Raw genomic sequence first — 12,025 nt, 5'->3', positions numbered from 1 at the left:
CCGACTGAAATTAAAATGTTCAACTGACGAGAAACATTAGCCCAGGAGACGTTGGCGAGGGGGGGGCGAGGCAGACAAGAAATATTGGACAAAAAAAGATCAGGAAAGAGGGGAAGGGGAAGCCAGTCCTGGCCGGGACTTCAGGCCAGTGTAATTGCCAAGTGTTTTATTGCCAAATTTTGGAGCACTAAGTCGCCTTCGTCCAACGTCGAACATTTGTCAGGGACTCAGGGCCGTGCCAGTCCCTGTCCCTTGACTCGGGCTCCTCTCATCTGTCCTCCCCCCCTGTGCCCCGCTGTGATCATAAATTTTAGCCCACTTGACTTTTCGCGTGGAATTCATTAGTTTCTCGTCGGCGCTCAGCTGTGAGCCAAATTAAATTACGTTTAATTACTTTGGCCCGACTCATAACTTTTGTCCACTTGCAAGAATGCCGTCCTCTGATAAAGTCGCCGTACCCCTTGTGTCCCTGGGTCTGGGCCATATGTTCTGGTTCTGGTCTGCCTTGCTCGGTCTTCATCATTACACAAATGTCCCCACCGCCCAAGGCCCAAGGCCCAACGCCCAACGCCTTGTTCCAAAGTGCACTCCAAGATATCGTGAAGGAGGACTGCACGAAGGGCAACTGCAGCTGAGTTGGCCCAATCATTTTCGGCCAGCAAAAGTGGCCGTTCCGTTGCAAAGCTCTCGCCGCCTGCTCCTGACAGCTGAAAAATATTTGTGTTGATTCTCGAGTGGAGACGGCAGGCTAAGACTAAGATGAGTCCTTGGCCGGGACAGGACACGACAGCATAAGATACGATGAGATAAGTTGGCACACGATGAGAGTCCGGAGCTGCAGGCGATGGCTAATACAAATGCATGCCATCTATTTCGCTCCTGGCGAACACACTCGAGGCAGGCCACCGATGGATGCTAAGTGGCTGGCCAAGGCCCCTCAGTTGCAGCCATAAGGGGTGCATATGCTGGCAGTCTCCAGCCAAGGATGGTCAGGAATGGCGCTGTTTCCTAGCACAAGATCATGGAGAAATACCTGAGCCGCAATGGTCCTTCGATCCTAGAGGGAGGAGGGAAGTCCGAGAGAGATGTCTGCACTTATAAGACACAGGTAGATGCAAGATATCTTAGCTAGAGGTAGTTCGAGGTATATACTGTTAAGCCGTGCACTTTGTGGGGTTATATAAAGCATCAACTGATGTCTTCTGGTACTGAAAGAGTACACCCAGAATAAAGCCGTTCAACATCAATAGCTGCGTTGATATGGCTCTTCTTTCGGCCGTCCCGCTTGGACTCTAGTCAGATGAGAACATTTCCTTGCTAAAACTGATATTGAGAGCACAATTCGAGAGATTGGATCGTCTCGGTTGTAGGAGTGGCACAATTAATGGCACCTCCCACCAATCCTGGATACACATCCCTGGTGCTCGATTTCGATTTCGATTTCACAGAAGTTCTGTGAATTTTGCAGTCAACTTTCTAATTACCTCTGCCCCGCAGAAAATACATACCTCGCATCGAATGCCCGCCTGCCACATGCCTTTGATTCCGTTTTGGCTTTGCTTTGCCCAAAACAAGAGCAAAACTAAAGTTGGCCAATTTCTGGGCCAGGCACTCGATATCCAAATTGATGTTAAATGCCGAATAACGGAAAATAAACCAGATAGAGAAGCGCAGGGAGGGGCAGGGGCAGGGGCAGTGCTGGAGTTGTTGGAAGCTTGGCCTCAATTTGTTTCGAGTGGAAGCGGCAGAGTGAAAGTTTTCCTGTTTTGTTAGTTTTTAAATAATTTTTGCGAATTTTAATTGAACCCGGACAGCATCGAGTGCATATTTAAAGCCGGCTCCAGCCAAAGCCCCAGCCCCAAACCGACGGCAGCCGGCAGCATTGTTGCCAGCTGCGATCTCCGCTTCACTCAACCGATTTGCAGTAAATAACTTTCGCCGGTTCCGCCGTTATTCCCGTTGCCAGTAGTGCTGCTGGCCGGCTCGTTGATGTGTGCGGCTGACCGCAGCATGTGGCCAATGTTTGCCAGCTTCTTTTTTTGGGATATTTTCCCATGCACGGCACACGCACAGACACACGCATATAAATAAAAAAAAAGGGAAAGAAAGGGGAAGGGGAGCCACGAACGTGGCCAAAAGGCAGCAAGTGTAACTAATATATCAGTGCAGGGCGGCTGGCATGAGCCTGAATGTGCAAGACATAAAGTTGAACAATAGCAGCATCTACTAGGGCAAAAAGTACTGGAGTTGACGGGCTTTGACTGGCTAAAACCAGAGGAAGATGGTATACTTTTAAATCTAATATCCATGGCATTAATCGATCCTAGAAGCAGAACATAGACAGGTATTTATAAGGTACTAGGAGGGGGCCCTTTTCCAATCGATCACAGGATGGAAACCTACACGACGGAGAGCAGATTATTATCATTCTGATCACTTCAAAATCACTTTACACACATTGCCCGCCCTGTGCGTTGTATCAATATTTATTCAAGTTTAAAAATATCTGTTTTAACTCCGATTGAAGTCAACACAGAGCTGAGGGTCCGTTCGGTCAGTGCACATGTCCGACGCAAATATTGGCCCGTCTCTACTGGCAATTATTAAACTTAATCAAATGAAAACCGCGCTCCGAACCTCAATTAACTCGGCTATAAAAATCATTTGCGGTCATTTGGCGTTGGCAAAACAGAACAGCACCGAACAGCGGAAAAACAACAACTGGAGAGCCCAAATCGAGACGAATCGAACGACATATTATGTACAATGTACGTACGTACATACATATGTTGTGTACGGGTATGTACCGTTGATGCACGGATAGCTGCAAATGCGTAAATATTTCCAGAGGAAGGTGAATGCAGCGATATGTTGACCGCAAATTTATATCGACTTTGCGAGGACTATTCGCACTCGTTTATATTGCAATATTAATGCGATTTACATTTGTAATTATGTGTACAATATTTTAATTTGCATAATTTACTAACTGATGGTTGCCCCATCCTTCGGTTGCCCCACCCCTCACCTGCCTGGCTGACGGCCTCGCTGATGCCATATTTTACGGGGCGTTCTCTCTGGCAACCGAATTAATTCGCAATAGTTTCGTTCCATTTGCCATTTCCCGTTGCCAGTGCCAGTTTTGGCCAGATTGAAAAAGTTTTGCCTCAGCAGACAATGGCAACGGGGGGCCCGAGGGCGGCGAGCGGCACGGGGCGAGGGGCCAGAGGTAATGAAGCATGGGTCCGGCAATTGAAATGTTTATCCTCGAGTACGCAAATCCAATTGCCAAAGGGGCCAAAACGAAAATCAGATGCAATGCATTTGCATTGTGAGTGCAGACAGAGCTGAGAAACTTTGGAGACTGGCTTTGGCTTTCCATTGTGGCACCCTCGGGAGAGGGTCCACTGGTTATGCGATGGGCCACGTCCCACGAGGTTGGCCAATGATTGCTGATTAACTGAAAGCCTTGCCACAATAATGGTTCCTGTTCGCTGTTCAAAAACCATTCAGTACACAGTCCTCTGAGGCTTATATTAGAGATTATAGTAACTGCATACAAAGGAGTACATTCAATAGAAAGAGTGTACACTGTACAGTCACCAGTGTTGCCATGGCAGCCCTCCTGTAGCCCCTGCCAATGCCAATTCATGCACAACATTTTGCATGCTCAAAAGTTGCATTTTTGCCCAATAAAATCGCAATAAAGGCGTTGGAGGGGATAAACTGGACATTGGGCACTCGTATCGTGTGAGGAGCATCGCTGTGATGCCCTTTTGTTACGCTGCAAGGCAAAACATTTGCTCAGAGGATGCACAGGGATAGCATCAATATGGCATAAGCAATTGATTCGCAAAGGATGATCGAATTAGGGCCAAGACCAAGCCCGAGACCAAGACCGAGACCCTGAGCAAATGCCGGATGTCTTTCAGCTTCTTGGGGACAGTGCCCTGCCCCTTAGAGTGACAAATTAGCCACTTTTGGGTCTGTAATTCCCGTCGTGGCAGGCGACAACAAGAAATGACCGCAATTTGTGCCGAGAGTGGAGTGATTGGTGAGCTCGACGAGAGAAGAGAGCAGGACAAGTACGAGCTGCTCCGCCGGAGCTGGACGTGGGGCAGGAGGATGCTCACCTACAAAACGGAATAAAGACGCTCGCGGACACCAGCAGGCAGCAACCAAGGCAATGACAGTTATAAATAGCCCCAACAAAATTGTCGACGCGACATCGGGTGGCACGGCACGGCGCAGTGGCAAGTCGGACACGGTGGCTGTAAAGTAGCAGCAGCCTGACACGATTCTTGGCCTTTCCTTCTCGCTGTTGCCGCTGTTTGTTGTTGCCTCCTTTTCCATTTCCCTTTCCCTTTTCCTCAGACTGCTAACAAAACTTCTAGTTTATTCAAAGTTACGGGACACGGTGTCCTGCCACTCGGTCCGGCTGCTCTTCGTCTCTTCTTGGTAACGTCTGCTGCTTTTGTCCTTGCTGCACTGTCAGCATCATTATGGCTAATAAACATTGCCATTTGCGGCTGGCCCAGGCAGGGGGGCTGGGGCACTGCCCAGGAGGCTGACAGAAGGTGAAAGTTAGCCGAGTGATGGCCAAAGTTTCCCCTAATGATCAATGAAAGTTTCCGCGGAGTCAGTGAATCAGTTGCGATAAAGGCTAGAAGATCAAGGAGCAGAGTTGACATGGAGGGGATTATTAATGGACGGGGAAGCTAGCCTATCAAAGTGTTCCCCTACTCATAATTAATGGAGGGGGCTTAAAGTGGTTTAATCTTATCAGAATAGGACTAAAGAGATATACTATTGATAGTTAGAACCCATTAGAAAAGCGTTCCAAATGATGCGGAAACATAAGACGAGATTTCCAGCCACATCCCATCCGATTTGACATAAATCTGAAGGGTTGACAAAGGTCGGCAGGTGGGTGTCCGTCCGGAAGCCAAGAGTGAAAAATCATCGGAGAGCAGGACAGGCAGAACTCTTTAGTACTTCTGATGAATCACCTGCTAATATATCACCTGGCTGTTGGGGTCCATTGTGCGGACTCCGAGAGCACTCAGCACTCAGTACTGCCTGCCTTTGCCCTCCCCGGGCCCTCCCCGGGCCACCCTCCACGCAAGCTTTTCATAGCATCTGAATCCCCATCTTTGCCCGCTGCTCATGCATCAAATGTGGACAGACTTGAAAATTGTTTGTGAATAACCAAACACGAAGGCGGAGTGGCCATGCTCGAGCATATGGCTCAAGCATAATGCATTGCGGCTCCTGGGAGAGCTCCGGAGTCCGGAGTCCGGACAGAAACAAAAGTGGCTTAAGACCATGTTTGTGCATAAACAAATTAAGTTTTCGCAAGTCAGAGCCCAAATACGAGAAGTCGAAGGCAGCAGCTGATGCTGCAACTTTCTCCATGCATCCACAGCCACATCTAAACTTATCATATTAATCCATGTGGTGGCTAAAGGTGAGTGGAGCTCGGAGCCGACTAGACCGAAGCCTTCCAAGCCTCGTCAGCTTCTAATTAATTATGAAAAGTGCGAGGGCGGCTGCCACACCTCCGCAAACACTGAGATAACCATATACTCGTGCACTCGCTTTAAGCTCTGGCTGTGGCCGTGGCTGTGGCTGGTTTATGGAGCGCGAAAAAGTATAAAAGTTGCCAAAGAAATCCTTAGCAGAGTCCCGAAGCGCACCCCCGACAGAGAATCGACCTGGCCATACCACGGAGTCAATAGAATTGATACGGAGTGTAGTTTCTCCTGCATTAAGATCCTACCTTTCCCAACACTCATCGTGCATCCCCGTGCTCCGATGCTGGGATGCTGGGTATCTGCAACCAACAACTTTCTGCCTATCTAGCCGGATAGAAAAAGCCTGCAACAGGAGCCTGCCGCTCCACTTAACGACTATCCCGCACATTCGCATTCCGCCTCCGAGAAGGCACACAAAGCAAATTGCTATAGTCAATTTAATTAAATTTGTTTGTGGGCCCAGCGAAGCGCAGTCCCCCAGTCCCGCAGTCCCCCAGTCCCCCAGTCGACTCCTGGCAATGGCTGGCGGCTCGGTTTGGGCGGAGATTTGCCAAATCTCGCATCCACTGCTAAACGTTCCCGAGTCGATACAAAAGGATGCGTTTATCCCTACTCTATTTACTGAGAGACTCGGCGAAGGAGCGCTGGAAGATGCCTCGATTGCTTTTCAAATGTATACCGTGGAATCTTTGCCAATTTGATGGGCCTTGGCTCGAGTGTTGGCTGAGCGAAGAGGCTATTGGGGCTCCCAGTCTGTAGTCGAGGATAAGCCAAGCAATCTTGAGTCTCTTTTAAGCCTAAACCCCTTCAAAAAAGCTATAGCAATCGGAACTCTGGGTAGCTTCGACGAATAAACTGCAATTTCACCCTCAAAACTTTTACAAATTAATTTATTGGAATCCCCATGATGTCCTCTGATCTCCGCAAATCTAATCCGCAAATCTAATCCGCAAATCTAATGACAGAGAACAATTCGAATGTGATGGCTAAATCCGGCAGGGCTGGCCCCAATTAAAATCCCCGTGCAACAAGTCGGCCCCGGACTAATCCTAATTACAATTTGTCAGCTCTGCCGCATTCCTCGCGGCATGGAAAAGCCAAATAAAGTGCAACAATTATTTTAATATAACCTTTTTTCAAATCTATATTTGTGTTTGTTGCTGTTGCTGTTGCCATTGTTGACCGCGGGAAAACACACGCGGCGTGTGGGCAATTTATTTACAGCCACAAATGATTTGACTGCCGTGTCCATTGGGCCGGGCCGGGCCGGGCCGGGCCGGGTCGTTGGGTTGCTCAAACATTTATGCGGCTGTGTGTGTTGTCTGTCAAACACTCGCACCCCCAACTGCCGAGACCCGGCGAGTTGTGACGTGCCTGAGTACATAACACGGTCCTGACATGCCACAAACGGTGCGGAGATCTTCCACAAAAAAGTCCTTTTAGCCGGGCAGCCTGCACTGCTCGTAAGATATCGCTGTATGTATATTTATCCAGCAGTTGCTGCAATATACATTTCCATGGCTGCAATTGCACTTTGGAATGCATAATAAGCAAGGAGATTGGAAGCCCTCCCTCGTTGACTCAGTTGACTCTATTAGCCATTTCTCGCGCTCATTTCCATTCTCTCATTCCGAATAAATTTAGATTGTAGTCCCCCAGTTCATTAGGAGGGCTTTGAGTGCAACAGTTTGCTGCCTGATTGTTGCATTCACGAGACGGCATCTCCTCGGCACTTAATGCAATTGCCATGCACTCTTATGCAACAAGCCCGAGGCAAGAGTGCACGCTGTGACCTTGTGCCGCAGCAGAGGAGGAGCGCATCCCCCTGCGGATGCGAAGGATGCTATCTCATACACATCCTCCTCGGGCACAGCCACCGCCACCGCCACATCCCCATCCACAGGAGAGACTTGCTCTCGGCGCCAACCGTCAATTGCCAAGTAATTGCATTTACCAGGCACGTATGTTGACGATAGTTAATTTTGTAAGTGTATCTTGATATCGATTGCAGTTGGCCCCAGCCCCAGCCTCTGCCTCTGCCCCCGAGTGGCACAAGCAAACGGATTCCACCAAAACCAGAGCAGGCGGAGGCAGAGGCAGAGGCAGGAAAGCTCATGCTCAAGTTATTTACGAGGGCGAAATATTCAGTGGAGTGGGCGCCAGAGGCAGAGCCGGCGGGGGCTATGTGGAAAAAATGCAATTGCCGAGCAAAAGCAAACAATGATACAAATTCCACTAAACGGAAAAGCTCTCGAATGGCTTTCGTTCGGTGAATTTCCTACCGAAGAATTTCAATGATGGCCAAAAGCCTCAGGGCCGAAGCTCCGTCCAATTAGACGGAAAAATAGCTGAAGGAATCGGTTAATTGCACGCCGATGCCTTCAAAGGTTGCACGCTCCGCCCTCCGCCCTCCGCCCCCCACCTGGGCAGGCAAACTCAATCACTTCATGCATTTCTCAGGGCCCGAAATCATCAACAGGATGCCGATGTCCCGAAGCGATCCCCGTCTCAGGGACGTAATGGCTTTTTAAAAACCAATTTCCGTTCCATTCCAGCGGTGGAAGCAAAACACAGCACAGCACAGCAAAAAGAACAAAAAATCCCTGAAAACTAATAACCCGTTTCTCGCACTCGCACTCGCACTCTCCGGGGATCGGAAAGCGCCGGAGCCACTCAAGCATCTGTCGAGGAAATTGTTTCAATTTCAGGGAATGTTCGTTGTCGTCGAGCAAAGGGAGGCGACTCTTGGCGAGGCGAGGCGATTAAAATTCACTTTCGCAATATTTATATAGAAACAAATTAAATTTTGCCTGCTTCGACAAGTTTTTCGCCGAAACAATTTAATTTCGCAGAACAAAGTTTAGGCAGAAGAAGAAGAAGAAGAAAAAAAACGTCAAAGAAATTAAATAGTCGGGAAAAAAAAGCTGTACTTAAAAATTTACGATCCCCAGCGTCGCCCGTCGCGATTCTCGTGGCCATAAAAAGAAGACAGAGCAAGCAAATGATATATACAGAGAGAGAGAGAGGGGGAGAGAGGGGGAGAGAGGGGGAGAAGGAGGGGGAGTGAGGTAACCAAAAGTCAAGCCATTGACTGACTAGCAAAAGTTCTTCCTGGAGTACGTATCTGTGTGTGTGTGTGTGCGCGCTTGTAGGTGTTGCCGCTGCGAATTGAAAAAGTTTAGACGATGCCGGCGCGCCCCAAAACTTTACGAGTGCCCCCCGTGCACAGAGCGCCCCTTGGCCGCCGCTAGATGGCGGCTTTTTTACGACCATTTTAATGGCGGAACAGCGGCCCGAAAAACTTTGCCGGCGGTCAGCCTGGGCAAGTGCAACAGCTTCAGGACCAGATTCACAGGCAGGAGGTGGTCCCTCCCACAAGCTGGCGTCAAACAATCGTCAATGGATACCACTAGCCCTTGGGAAAGAGACACAAGACTGTATCTTCACTGAGAAAGGGATACGGATCTGGATAGACGTCCAAAAAGGACCCCCAAACGTTTCCTGTGCCATATTGGCAAATATTGAATCGGCTTTATTCTTGATTTTATACCTATTTGTACTCAGCTGTCTGGCACGCCTTCAACGGGCTCTCTATCCCCGAAGAGACCGCAGAAAAGTCAGCGGGCGGAAGTCGCGGACATACGAGTGTGTGGAGCCCCTAAATTAAAGCCCCAGGCTGGCGGCAAAGCGCCAAATGGCGGACCAGAAACCGCGGCGAAAGTGGCAGGAAGATGGCATAAAAAACAGCGACTGCCGGAGGCTGTCATGTGTCCGCAAAACAAAGAGAAACACGGCGGACGACCATAAATGGGGGGCGGAGGGGGAACGCGAAGACCAAGTAGCCGCAACAGGCAACGGTCACGGGATGGCCCCTGGAGCCAACGAGCGTTAAAAAAGCCTGCAAAAGCAAAACCACAAACGGGTAAAGGACAGAGAGACCGAAAGGGGGCGAGGCGGGGGAGAGGGGTTTGTTGGTGGCCGGCCAAAGACGTACCCAACTTCAATTCGGTTTTTGTACGCCCTGTACGCCATTGCGATTCAAATCGCAGTCGCCCAATGCCAGTCCTCAGTGGCTGCCTCTATCGATGACATCAATTGCGCCACAAGCCAGTCCGGCCGTCCTCTTATACAGTGGGCGAGAAACGCGAATCCTTGAGAGCCTCAAACACACTTACCTTAGGGATATCTATCAGATACTCTCCTCATGGAAGGTCATGCATATCTGCTGGGGTTACTTCTAGCTCTAGCTCTAGCTCTAGATCTAGGCTAAATTGTAAACTAAACTTTGGTCTGGCAACACATTTTTGTTTCATCTGAGCCACGGTGACGGCAACGTGGCCAAAAAAATTGTCATCCCAGAGAGAATTTCAGCTCATGCTTCGACGCCTTTGCAATCGCATTTGGCATTCGGCATTAATCGGGCGGGGAGCGAGACAAAAGACGAAGGGAGACAAAGAAACCGCAGTTGTATTACGGGTTTCGCCATTTTTCCGCTCCCTTTTTGCTCGCAAATATTCATTAGCCTAGAGTGGAGCCATCGATATGGGGTAAATGGCAGGGGGGGCAGGCCAGTGTTCGAGTCCGCTCAGCGGAGATAAAACTTTCCGCTCATGTCAGCTTATAGTTTTTCCCAGATTTCAGGCTCCCCCCACCCCACCCCAGTCCCAGCCCAAACCCTCCCCTGGCCATAAATTTCCCGGATAGCCAACTATTCAGCACTCGAGCGCTTGCTTCGCTGTCTGTCTGTCTCTCCGTTTGTCCTTTTGTCTGTCTCTCTGTCTATGTGCAAGCTATTTTGGTAAAAATTTTAATTAAAATCCCAGACAATTACATACACTCGTGGCGAGAGAGAGAGAGCCAGAGCTGAAGGGGGGTGCAGGGGTATTGGCATTCCCAACTAAAGTGCGTCTGCCGTGTGCTCCAGCACAGCCAATCACCTCCATATCAGCTCTATTCCAGATGAATCAAAGAATACATATGTAGTAGTTCCTTGAAGACTGTCCTTCGATTTCTTAGCTTCTGCCGATTACAGTCGGAATCGTTATCGGAGCCGATGACTGCCATATGCTCTCTGGCTCTCTGTCTCTCTGTCTTTTGGTATCCCTGGTGAGATGGGTAAAACATAGAGACAAAGAGAGCAACCACTACCGCTAGTTATGCTATGTACATATGTCTTATTTGATTAGAATTTAAAAATACTTCAGCTTTTTCCACTCCCACCAACTCCAGCTCTATCACCACCCTCTTCCTTGGGGCGTACACTGCACACAGAAGAGTATGGAGAGAGGCAGAGAGAGAGAGAAAGCGCATCGAACGGGTAGCATAGCCGCGGCAAAGCCATTTGTTCTGCTGGCTATAATAATAATTCCCACTCCAAGAAATAAATATGTATCCGTTTATCGAAACGACAGACAGAGAGTAAACTTCGCTGATCGTGTGCCATTCATTATAGCCGCTCCTTATGGGGTGTGAACCGTGAATCGATTGCTTGGATTATTCCTTAGAGTTCTTCGTTAGTATTCATCATAAAAGTATCAGCTACATAGCTTGTTGCTCTACCATTAACAGTGTTTGTAAGCCAAGTGTTCAAACAGACAGTCGTTATCTCACAGACTTTCCCGGTTTGAGCGATCCAGTCTTATGTTCTCTGAGAACTAGACGTCAAACGGGCCGAACGGATAGCAGCTCGATAGGAATACAATGTTCCAATGTTGATATCTCACTTACTTGATCTGAAAAACGATCATTTTATTGAGAGAATTTAGCGAAAGAATACTTGGAAGAAAGGCTTCCGTATGAAAGACGGCTATGTTTAAGCTTCAACCGCAGCATTGTTTCTACATCCCCATTTACAGTTGCATCCGAAAATATTACAAGGTCCATAGCCGCAATAATGTCCTACAACTCGCGTTCCGTCGAGGCAGTATCCTCCATATGCAGGGCAGCACAGTGCCGTCGAACCTCTGATGACAAATAGGGCCAATAATATTCGTACATATGCCACATACATGGTTTGAAGCACTCTCCAGTTTGGATGATTGGCTGACTCGAGAGTCAATTCGCTTCAGCGTATACCTCGCTAATCGCAATTTCACAGCTCCGAAACCATAACGATCCCCATAACGATTCAAGGCCACGCGCAATTGAAAAGAAAACACCTCATGAATATCATTCGCAGTGTATTCTGAGCAGAGTGAGAGAGTGCGTAAGGAGAGACGACTCGCTCAGAGGATCAAACGGAAAAAGCAGAAGAGAGCGCGCGTTTGAGCGCGTTCCTCTGCGGCAATGTGCGTGGGTAAGAAAGAGACAGCGCGTTCATTGTAACTGCGCCGCAGAAAATGAGTGTCTTATAGGGATGGTTTGGCAATACGGGTATCCTGTCGAGGCCTGTGTGCGTCTGTAAGCAAGCAGGACTCATACTGCTGGCAGCTTTTTACGGGCGGTGTGGTCAGTCCTTATCAATGATTTCGGCTGATGATTACGATGGAGCA

This window comes from Drosophila miranda, chromosome 4, assembly GCF_003369915.1.
Source record: "Drosophila miranda strain MSH22 chromosome 4, D.miranda_PacBio2.1, whole genome shotgun sequence".
NCBI lineage: Eukaryota > Metazoa > Arthropoda > Insecta > Diptera > Drosophilidae > Drosophila > Drosophila miranda.
The sequence above is the reverse complement of the archived record's forward strand: the minus strand, read 5'-3'. Positions refer to the sequence as shown.